This window comes from Sinohyriopsis cumingii, unplaced genomic scaffold (assembly GCF_028554795.1).
Source record: "Sinohyriopsis cumingii isolate HCF-2022 unplaced genomic scaffold, ASM2855479v2 utg003963l, whole genome shotgun sequence".
Classification (NCBI taxonomy): domain Eukaryota; kingdom Metazoa; phylum Mollusca; class Bivalvia; order Unionida; family Unionidae; genus Sinohyriopsis; species Sinohyriopsis cumingii.
Window position 1 is genome coordinate 80,001 of NW_028316635.1, and position 10,000 is coordinate 90,000.

Consider the following 10,000-nt stretch of genomic DNA (forward strand, 5'->3'; position numbering starts at 1 on the left):
TATATATCACAAAAGACACACACATATCTTAAAACACCCTCAGCCACCCAGGATATATATATGATCCGTTTTTACGAGATAAACTTATTAATTCAGTATGGTATAATTATCGAATAAGATCAGTAGAGTTTTTGCCCTTGTTTGCAATCGTTATAGGATAACGCGTTAAAAATAAAATTACACAGAAGTACAATTGATGTTAATAGCTGATAAAGTTATGCGAACTTTGTTGCATACTCTCTCTCTCTCTCTCTCTCTCTCTCTCTCTCTCGTGTGTCAGTATGATAAAGCAAGAAGAAAAAGGAAGAACAGTAAAGAACATATATAAAAAGGTTTATTGAAACAGCGTCTCATCATGGTGTGGGCACCACGATGCATAGGGATAAATAAAAAAGCGAGTATTCCATTACTTTTCACTTCATTTGATATGCATCCATATGACACAGAATGCTCTCGGTGAGTACAGGGAATCAGATAAACGTCACTGTGCGGGACTAGGTATAAAACATTTATTGTAGTTTTAATTGTAAATTTTTCGGGCATTTAAGTAGAAATTAAATGATTTCAGTTCTAGTGAGAACAACATTTCGACTGTAAAACATAATTTGTTGTCTTGATGCGTTTTCAAGACTCTTTTGCTGATTAGTCACACATCTCTTCAACGTTTCCCATGTACAAATGTTTGTGTGCAGTATAATATTAGTAACTAAAGTGTATACTGATTCAAAGTTCTAATCCAAAAGAAGCAAAACTGGCCTCAGATACTCATATTTGTCACTCATCCATTTTCTGACCCAGATAAGGGGAGAATTCCATGTTGAAATTGACTTAAAATGCAGATTCAGGACATTATTGTTGTTGTTATTATTATTATTATTATTATTCGTCTTTCTGTCCTATCATTTGGTTAAAATAAGCGACACCGGCCTATAAGCTAACTTTAAAGATAGGGTCTTATCAGATTTGCAAAGGATCTCTTCTTGCAACTTGGAGAAGTTAACGTTGTGGAAATACAGAAAGTGGAAGCATGGAATATCTATCTAAACTTACTGTAATCAAAACAGAATTTTATAACCCAATTTATTTTGCCAATGGCCCATATTTACAGTATTCGCTACAGGATGCCAATTTTCCCACTGGCAGACTGAGGCCCTGCTGTAAAAGAAATCAATCAATCAATAAATTAATATAAAAAATTCTCACAATTCATACATTCCATATTTATCAATCAATTAGTGAATAAGAAATACCACAAATAAGTAGCCAAAATGAAAGACATTGATCGCATATTTTGCAACTCTGCGCAAGAGACTACACCAGGAATATATGAGAAGAAACTTGAAGGAAGTATTTCGACGTGAAAGGAGGCAGCTTGTTGTGGTAGTAAAAGTAGAGGAAACTGGATAAATTGAACCGAATTTGTTAACAAGAAATACTGGTCATCTATGATCGCATATTCCAGTAGTAAGGATCGAAACCAAGAGCAGAGAAGTGCAAAGCAACATTTGCTATATTCAGGTCCTATGCTTGATTTTTTTAGGATCCGAATTATTGAAGAAAGTTAAGGAAAAAGAGAAAATGAAAGTCGAGAAATTGCTCTATTTATTATTTATATTGAAGAAAGTAAATTTAGTTACAATAAAAGAAAGAAAGAAAAACTTCAACTGTTTTTAGTTATAAAAGAAAAAAAAAAAAAAAAAAGAGTCTACAGCACCCGGTATTCCCAGGCGGTCACCCATCCAAGTACTAACCGGGCCCGACGTTGCTTAACTTCGGTGATCGGACGAGAACCGGTGCTTTCAACGTGGTATGGCCGTAGACACAAGTGTTTGTAAATTTAAGACTTATATTCGCTTCTCTCTTCACCGTTTCCGATGTACAGACGTTTACGTTTATGTGCCGTGTAAAATTAGTAATTAAAGTGTACTGATTAAAACTTATATAGATAAACTGCCTTCATACATTATTCAAATTTGTAATTCAGGCATTTTCGGACTCGGACATTAGTTGCTTAACCGGAGGTTTACACCTTCAAATGGACTTAAATAACAATGCATTTAAACGAAGATTCAGTTCATTTTTGTTGTTTTTGGGCATTATTATTATTATTATTATTATTATTATTATTATTTATCTTGTATCAACTGACTAATTCAATAGGTAAATAATCGACATCAGCCTATGAGCTACCTTTAAATACGGACTCGAATCTGATTTGAAACGGATATCGTCTTGCAGCTCGGAAACGTTAAAGTTGTGGAAACACAGAAAGTGCAAGGAAGTGGAAGCAGGGAACATCCATCCAAACTTACTGTAATCAAAACAGAGATTTATACACCAATTTATTTTGTCAATGGCCCATATTCGAAGTATTCGCTAAGGGATGCCAAGTTTCACACTGATAGACTGGTGCCCTGCTAAAAAACAGGTAAATAAATTAAAATAATTAAAAATAATACATTCCAAATATATCTATCAATTATTGAATAAGAAATACCACAGACAAGTATCCAAAATGAAAGACATCGATGGCATACGTTGCAATTATTCGCTATAGCATAGGCTGAATCCGGAATATCAGAAGAAATTTGGAGGATCTGGACGGCATACGAGGCGGCCCATTTCGATCCTGGAGGTAGAGGAAACTGAAAAATTTGCACCAGATTTGTGAACAAGAAATATTGGCCATATATGATCGCATATCCTCACAGTGAGGATGGAACCCAAAAAAAAATTAAAAAATGCCTACAGCACCCGGTATTCCCAGGCGGTCACCCATCCAAGTACTAACCGGGCCCGACGTTGCTTAACTTCGGTGATCGGACGAGAACCGGTGTTTTCAACGTGGTATGGCCGTAGACATTTGTACGTACAAATTTAAGACTAATATAGGTTATCTCTTCGTCGTTACAAAGATACATTACACACACACACACACACACACACACACACACACACACACACACATATATATATATATATATATATATATATATATATATATATATATATATATATATATATATATATATATATATATATATTAGAGACAGGGGAGAGCTCTGCTTACGACAATACATCCCTTCAGTTTCAATCTGTAAAGAAGCAAGAGCTTATTTGATCGCCGAAGTCACTGACATGTAGGTTGCCATATTTGTGCAGTCATTTGAATAGTAATACAATGGCGAGTTCCGTGTCAAATTTCATCAAGGTTGTCGTTTTCTTTCGTCAGTCAGCTTCATTAACGACAAATGATGTTATACTCGCAATTATTTCTGAGAAAATAAATCGTATTTCTCTCGATTTCATGCAGGTATATCTCGATGAAAGGTCGGTCAAGTTTGCATGGCAGGCTAGTAAGCACAGGGGCTCGCATCGTTGCTCACAATTGAACTGACAGTCATACATTTTATACTATATGTACGACTGATAGTTTCATTGTAAGCAATGATACGAGCCCCCTCTGGCTAGTAAGCAGCCTATGCCGATACCGCATGGTGTCGGCGATTTCCAACGTTTTGATAAGCAAAACAAATATGTCCATACACCCCAATACTAATGTCCAAATATCAAAAATCGCTATTTTGGGACTATTATGAATTCATTCAAGGACATTCTAAATTACATCATCGCCACACGTCAAGATTGTTATTACATCAGCACATTCAAAATTGGACTTCATTCAGAAAACCACTGGCATTCATTTGGAACACTACCCTTTTGGACTTGTCATATAACTTTTATGGACTATTTGTGATTTCATTTATAATGCTGAAAAGTATTTAAATTTTCACTTTGTATTCTTTATAAAAAATAAATTAAGTCGGTTGGTTTAGATTGGCTAAGATAGCATTAAGGTGTTTTTGTTTATATGAGCCAATATCACATTATTCTTTTCTTGGTTTAGATGGGCTAAGTTCACATTATGGTACATTGGTTTAGATGGGCTAAGTTCACATTAAGGTGTTTGGCTAAGTTTCCATTAAGATATTTGGTTTAGATTGGCTAAGTTTGCATTAAAGTGTATTGGCTTATATTGGCAAATTTCACATAGGAATTTGATTTAGATGGCCTAAGTTCACATTATGGTGTTCTGGCAAAAGACTGCTTGGTTTTGTTAGGCAATGAGGGTAGTCTTGCTCAATGGTACAATAGGGCAACCAGCTTGATAGAAATCTATCATGTTAACCATTGGACTGATGTACATTTTATCAGTGTAATTTAGAGTCTGTTTAAACCATTCCGAACCCCCCATCTCTCTCTCTCTTACATATATATATATATATATATATATATATATATATATATATATATATATATATATATATATATATATATATATATATATATATATATCCGAAAGAAATAATATTTTCAATCTTTCTGCACTGTACTGATTTTCTGGTTGAATACTAAAAGTAAGTTTAAATATATATAAGGAGTTTGCAAATTTTATAAAAGTCAGCTTGCCTAGCAAGTAGTAGGTCAATATGATACAATGTAGAATTTAAGAAAATGTCATTATATGTATTGAAACGTTTGTTTCCTTTGTATCTGTTGATACCTAAAAACCATATCCCAATAATTAAAATTATCCAAGACTATATGTAAATAATACACGTATGTATGTATGTATGTATGTATGTACACACACAAACGTATATATATATATATATATATATATATATATATATATATATATATATATATATCACAAAAGACACACACATATCTTAAAACACCCTCAGCCACCCAGGATATATATATGATCCGTTTTTACGAGATAAACTTATTAATTCAGTATGGTATAATTATCGAATAAGATCAGTAGAGTTTTTGCCCTTGTTTGCAATCGTTATAGGATAACGCGTTAAAAATAAAATTACACAGAAGTACAATTGATGTTAATAGCTGATAAAGTTATGCGAACTTTGTTGCATACTCTCTCTCTCTCTCTCTCTCTCTCTCTCTCTCTCGTGTGTCAGTATGATAAAGCAAGAAGAAAAAGGAAGAACAGTAAAGAACATATATAAAAAGGTTTATTGAAACAGCGTCTCATCATGGTGTGGGCACCACGATGCATAGGGATAAATAAAAAAGCGAGTATTCCATTACTTTTCACTTCATTTGATATGCATCCATATGACACAGAATGCTCTCGGTGAGTACAGGGAATCAGATAAACGTCACTGTGCGGGACTAGGTATAAAACATTTATTGTAGTTTTAATTGTAAATTTTTCGGGCATTTAAGTAGAAATTAAATGATTTCAGTTCTAGTGAGAACAACATTTCGACTGTAAAACATAATTTGTTGTCTTGATGCGTTTTCAAGACTCTTTTGCTGATTAGTCACACATCTCTTCAACGTTTCCCATGTACAAATGTTTGTGTGCAGTATAATATTAGTAACTAAAGTGTATACTGATTCAAAGTTCTAATCCAAAAGAAGCAAAACTGGCCTCAGATACTCATATTTGTCACTCATCCATTTTCTGACCCAGATAAGGGGAGAATTCCATGTTGAAATTGACTTAAAATGCAGATTCAGGACATTATTGTTGTTGTTATTATTATTATTATTATTATTCGTCTTTCTGTCCTATCATTTGGTTAAAATAAGCGACACCGGCCTATAAGCTAACTTTAAAGATAGGGTCTTATCAGATTTGCAAAGGATCTCTTCTTGCAACTTGGAGAAGTTAACGTTGTGGAAATACAGAAAGTGGAAGCATGGAATATCTATCTAAACTTACTGTAATCAAAACAGAATTTTATAACCCAATTTATTTTGCCAATGGCCCATATTTACAGTATTCGCTACAGGATGCCAATTTTCCCACTGGCAGACTGAGGCCCTGCTGTAAAAGAAATCAATCAATCAATAAATTAATATAAAAAATTCTCACAATTCATACATTCCATATTTATCAATCAATTAGTGAATAAGAAATACCACAAATAAGTAGCCAAAATGAAAGACATTGATCGCATATTTTGCAACTCTGCGCAAGAGACTACACCAGGAATATATGAGAAGAAACTTGAAGGAAGTATTTCGACGTGAAAGGAGGCAGCTTGTTGTGGTAGTAAAAGTAGAGGAAACTGGATAAATTGAACCGAATTTGTTAACAAGAAATACTGGTCATCTATGATCGCATATTCCAGTAGTAAGGATCGAAACCAAGAGCAGAGAAGTGCAAAGCAACATTTGCTATATTCAGGTCCTATGCTTGATTTTTTTAGGATCCGAATTATTGAAGAAAGTTAAGGAAAAAGAGAAAATGAAAGTCGAGAAATTGCTCTATTTATTATTTATATTGAAGAAAGTAAATTTAGTTACAATAAAAGAAAGAAAGAAAAACTTCAACTGTTTTTAGTTATAAAAGAAAAAAAAAAAAAAAAAAGAGTCTACAGCACCCGGTATTCCCAGGCGGTCACCCATCCAAGTACTAACCGGGCCCGACGTTGCTTAACTTCGGTGATCGGACGAGAACCGGTGCTTTCAACGTGGTATGGCCGTAGACACAAGTGTTTGTAAATTTAAGACTTATATTCGCTTCTCTCTTCACCGTTTCCGATGTACAGACGTTTACGTTTATGTGCCGTGTAAAATTAGTAATTAAAGTGTACTGATTAAAACTTATATAGATAAACTGCCTTCATACATTATTCAAATTTGTAATTCAGGCATTTTCGGACTCGGACATTAGTTGCTTAACCGGAGGTTTACACCTTCAAATGGACTTAAATAACAATGCATTTAAACGAAGATTCAGTTCATTTTTGTTGTTTTTGGGCATTATTATTATTATTATTATTATTATTATTATTATTATTTATCTTGTATCAACTGACTAATTCAATAGGTAAATAATCGACATCAGCCTATGAGCTACCTTTAAATACGGACTCGAATCTGATTTGAAACGGATATCGTCTTGCAGCTCGGAAACGTTAAAGTTGTGGAAACACAGAAAGTGCAAGGAAGTGGAAGCAGGGAACATCCATCCAAACTTACTGTAATCAAAACAGAGATTTATACACCAATTTATTTTGTCAATGGCCCATATTCGAAGTATTCGCTAAGGGATGCCAAGTTTCACACTGATAGACTGGTGCCCTGCTAAAAAACAGGTAAATAAATTAAAATAATTAAAAATAATACATTCCAAATATATCTATCAATTATTGAATAAGAAATAATACAGACAAGTATCCAAAATGAAAGAACATCGATGGCATACGTTGCAATTATTCGCTATAGCATAGGCTGAATCCGGAATATCAGAAGAAATTTGGAGGATCTGGACGGCATACGAGGCGGCCCATTTCGATCCTGGAGGTAGAGGAAACTGAAAAATTTGCACCAGATTTGTGAACAAGAAATATTGGCCATATATGATCGCATATCCTCACAGTGAGGATGGAACCCAAAAAAAAATTAAAAAATGCCTACAGCACCCGGTATTCCCAGGCGGTCACCCATCCAAGTACTAACCGGGCCCGACGTTGCTTAACTTCGGTGATCGGACGAGAACCGGTGTTTTCAACGTGGTATGGCCGTAGACATTTGTACGTACAAATTTAAGACTAATATAGGTTGTCTCTTCGTCGTTACAAAGATACATTACACACACACACACACACACACACACACACACATATATATATATATATATATATATATATATATTAGAGACAGGGGAGAGCTCTGCTTACGACAATACATCCCTTCAGTTTCAATCTGTAAAGAAGCAAGAGCTTATTTGATCGCCGAAGTCACTGACATGTAGGTTGCCATATTTGTGCAGTCATTTGAATAGTAATACAATGGCGAGTTCCGTGTCAAATTTCATCAAGGTTGTCGTTTTCTTTCGTCAGTCAGCTTCATTAACGACAAATGATGTTATACTCGCAATTATTTCTGAGAAAATAAATCGTATTTCTCTCGATTTCATGCAGGTATATCTCGATGAAAGGTCGGTCAAGTTTGCATGGCAGGCTAGTAAGCACAGGGGCTCGCATCGTTGCTCACAATTGAACTGACAGTCATACATTTTATACTATATGTACGACTGATAGTTTCATTGTAAGCAATGATACGAGCCCCCTCTGGCTAGTAAGCAGCCTATGCCGATACCGCATGGTGTCGGCGATTTCCAACGTTTTGATAAGCAAAACAAATATGTCCATACACCCCAATACTAATGTCCAAATATCAAAAATCGCTATTTTGGGACTATTATGAATTCATTCAAGGACATTCTAAATTACATCATCGCCACACGTCAAGATTGTTATTACATCAGCACATTCAAAATTGGACTTCATTCAGAAAACCACTGGCATTCATTTGGAACACTACCCTTTTGGACTTGTCATATAACTTTTATGGACTATTTGTTTTCATTTATAATGCTGAAAAGTATTTAAATTTTCACTTTGTATTCTTTATAAAAAATAAATTAAGTCGGTTGGTTTAGATTGGCTAAGATAGCATTAAGGTGTTTTTGTTTATATGAGCCAATATCACATTATTCTTTTCTTGGTTTAGATGGGCTAAGTCCACATTATGGTACATTGGTTTAGATGGGCTAAGTTCACATTAAGGTGTTTGGCTAAGTTTCCATTAAGATATTTGGTTTAGATTGGCTAAGTTTGCATTAAAGTGTATTGGCTTATATTGGCAAATTTCACATAGGAATTTGATTTAGATGGCCTAAGTTCACATTATGGTGTTCTGGCAAAAGACTGCTTGGTTTTGTTAGGCAATGAGGGTAGTCTTGCTCAATGGTACAATAGGGCAACCAGCTTGATAGAAATCTATCATGTTAACCATTGGACTGATGTACATTTTATCAGTGTAATTTAGAGTCTGTTTAAACCATTCCGAACCCCCCATCTCTCTCTCTCTTACATATATATATATATATATATATATATATATATATATATATATATATATATATATATATATATATATATATATATATCCGAAAGAAATAATATTTTCAATCTTTCTGCACTGTACTGATTTTCTGGTTGAATACTAAAAGTAAGTTTAAATATATATAAGGAGTTTGCAAATTTTATAAAAGTCAGCTTGCCTAGCAAGTAGTAGGTCAATATGATACAATGTAGAATTTAAGAAAATGTCATTATATGTATTGAAACGTTTGTTTCCTTTGTATCTGTTGATACCTAAAAACCATATCCCAATAATTAAAATTATCCAAGACTATATGTAAATAATACACGTATGTATGTATGTATGTATGTATGTACACACACAAACGTATATATATATATATATATATATATATATATATATATATATATATATATATGTATATATATATATATATATATATATATATATATATATATATATATATATATATATCACAAAAGACACACACATATCTTAAAACACCCTCAGCCACCCAGGATATATATATGATCCGTTTTTACGAGATAAACTTATTAATTCAGTATGGTATAATTATCGAATAAGATCAGTAGAGTTTTTGCCCTTGTTTGCAATCGTTATAGGATAACGCGTTAAAAATAAAATTACACAGAAGTACAATTAATGTTAATAGCTGAGAAAGTTATGCGAACTTTGTTGCATACTCTCTCTCTCTCTCTCTCTCTCTCTCTCTCGTGTGTCAGTATGATAAAGCAAGAAGAAAAAGGAAGAACAGTAAAGAACATATATAAAAAGGTTTATTGAAACAGCGTCTCATGATGGTGTGGGCACCACGATGCATAGGGATAAATAAAAAAGCGAGTATTCCATTACTTTTCACTTCATTTGATATGCATCCATATGACACAGAATGCTCTCGGTGAGTACAGGGAATCAGATAAACGTCACTGTGCGGGACTAGGTATAAAACATTTATTGTAGTTTTAATTGTAAATTTTTCGGGCATTTAAGTAGAAATTAAATGATTTCAGTTCTAGTGAGAACAACATTTCGACTGTAAAACATAATT

General features: G+C 33.7%; 4 non-coding genes across 4 annotated transcripts; all 4 read right to left on the reverse strand.

Annotated features, from left to right (window-relative positions):
• Window positions 1–1,702: 1,702 nt before the first annotated feature.
• On the reverse strand, window positions 1,703–1,821 carry LOC149769345 (5S ribosomal RNA). Its single transcript, XR_016419201.1, has one exon. It is a non-coding gene; the product is annotated as a 5S ribosomal RNA (ribosomal RNA).
• A 921-nt stretch (window positions 1,822–2,742) lies between these two features.
• On the reverse strand, window positions 2,743–2,861 carry LOC149769346 (5S ribosomal RNA). The gene has a single exon (XR_016419239.1). It is a non-coding gene; the product is annotated as a 5S ribosomal RNA (ribosomal RNA).
• Window positions 2,862–6,407: 3,546 nt separating this feature from the next.
• Window positions 6,408–6,526, reverse strand: LOC149769347 (5S ribosomal RNA). Its single transcript, XR_016419203.1, has one exon. It is a non-coding gene; the product is annotated as a 5S ribosomal RNA (ribosomal RNA).
• Window positions 6,527–7,451: 925 nt separating this feature from the next.
• Window positions 7,452–7,570, reverse strand: LOC149769348 (5S ribosomal RNA). The gene has a single exon (XR_016419240.1). It is a non-coding gene; the product is annotated as a 5S ribosomal RNA (ribosomal RNA).
• Window positions 7,571–10,000: the final 2,430 nt, after the last annotated feature.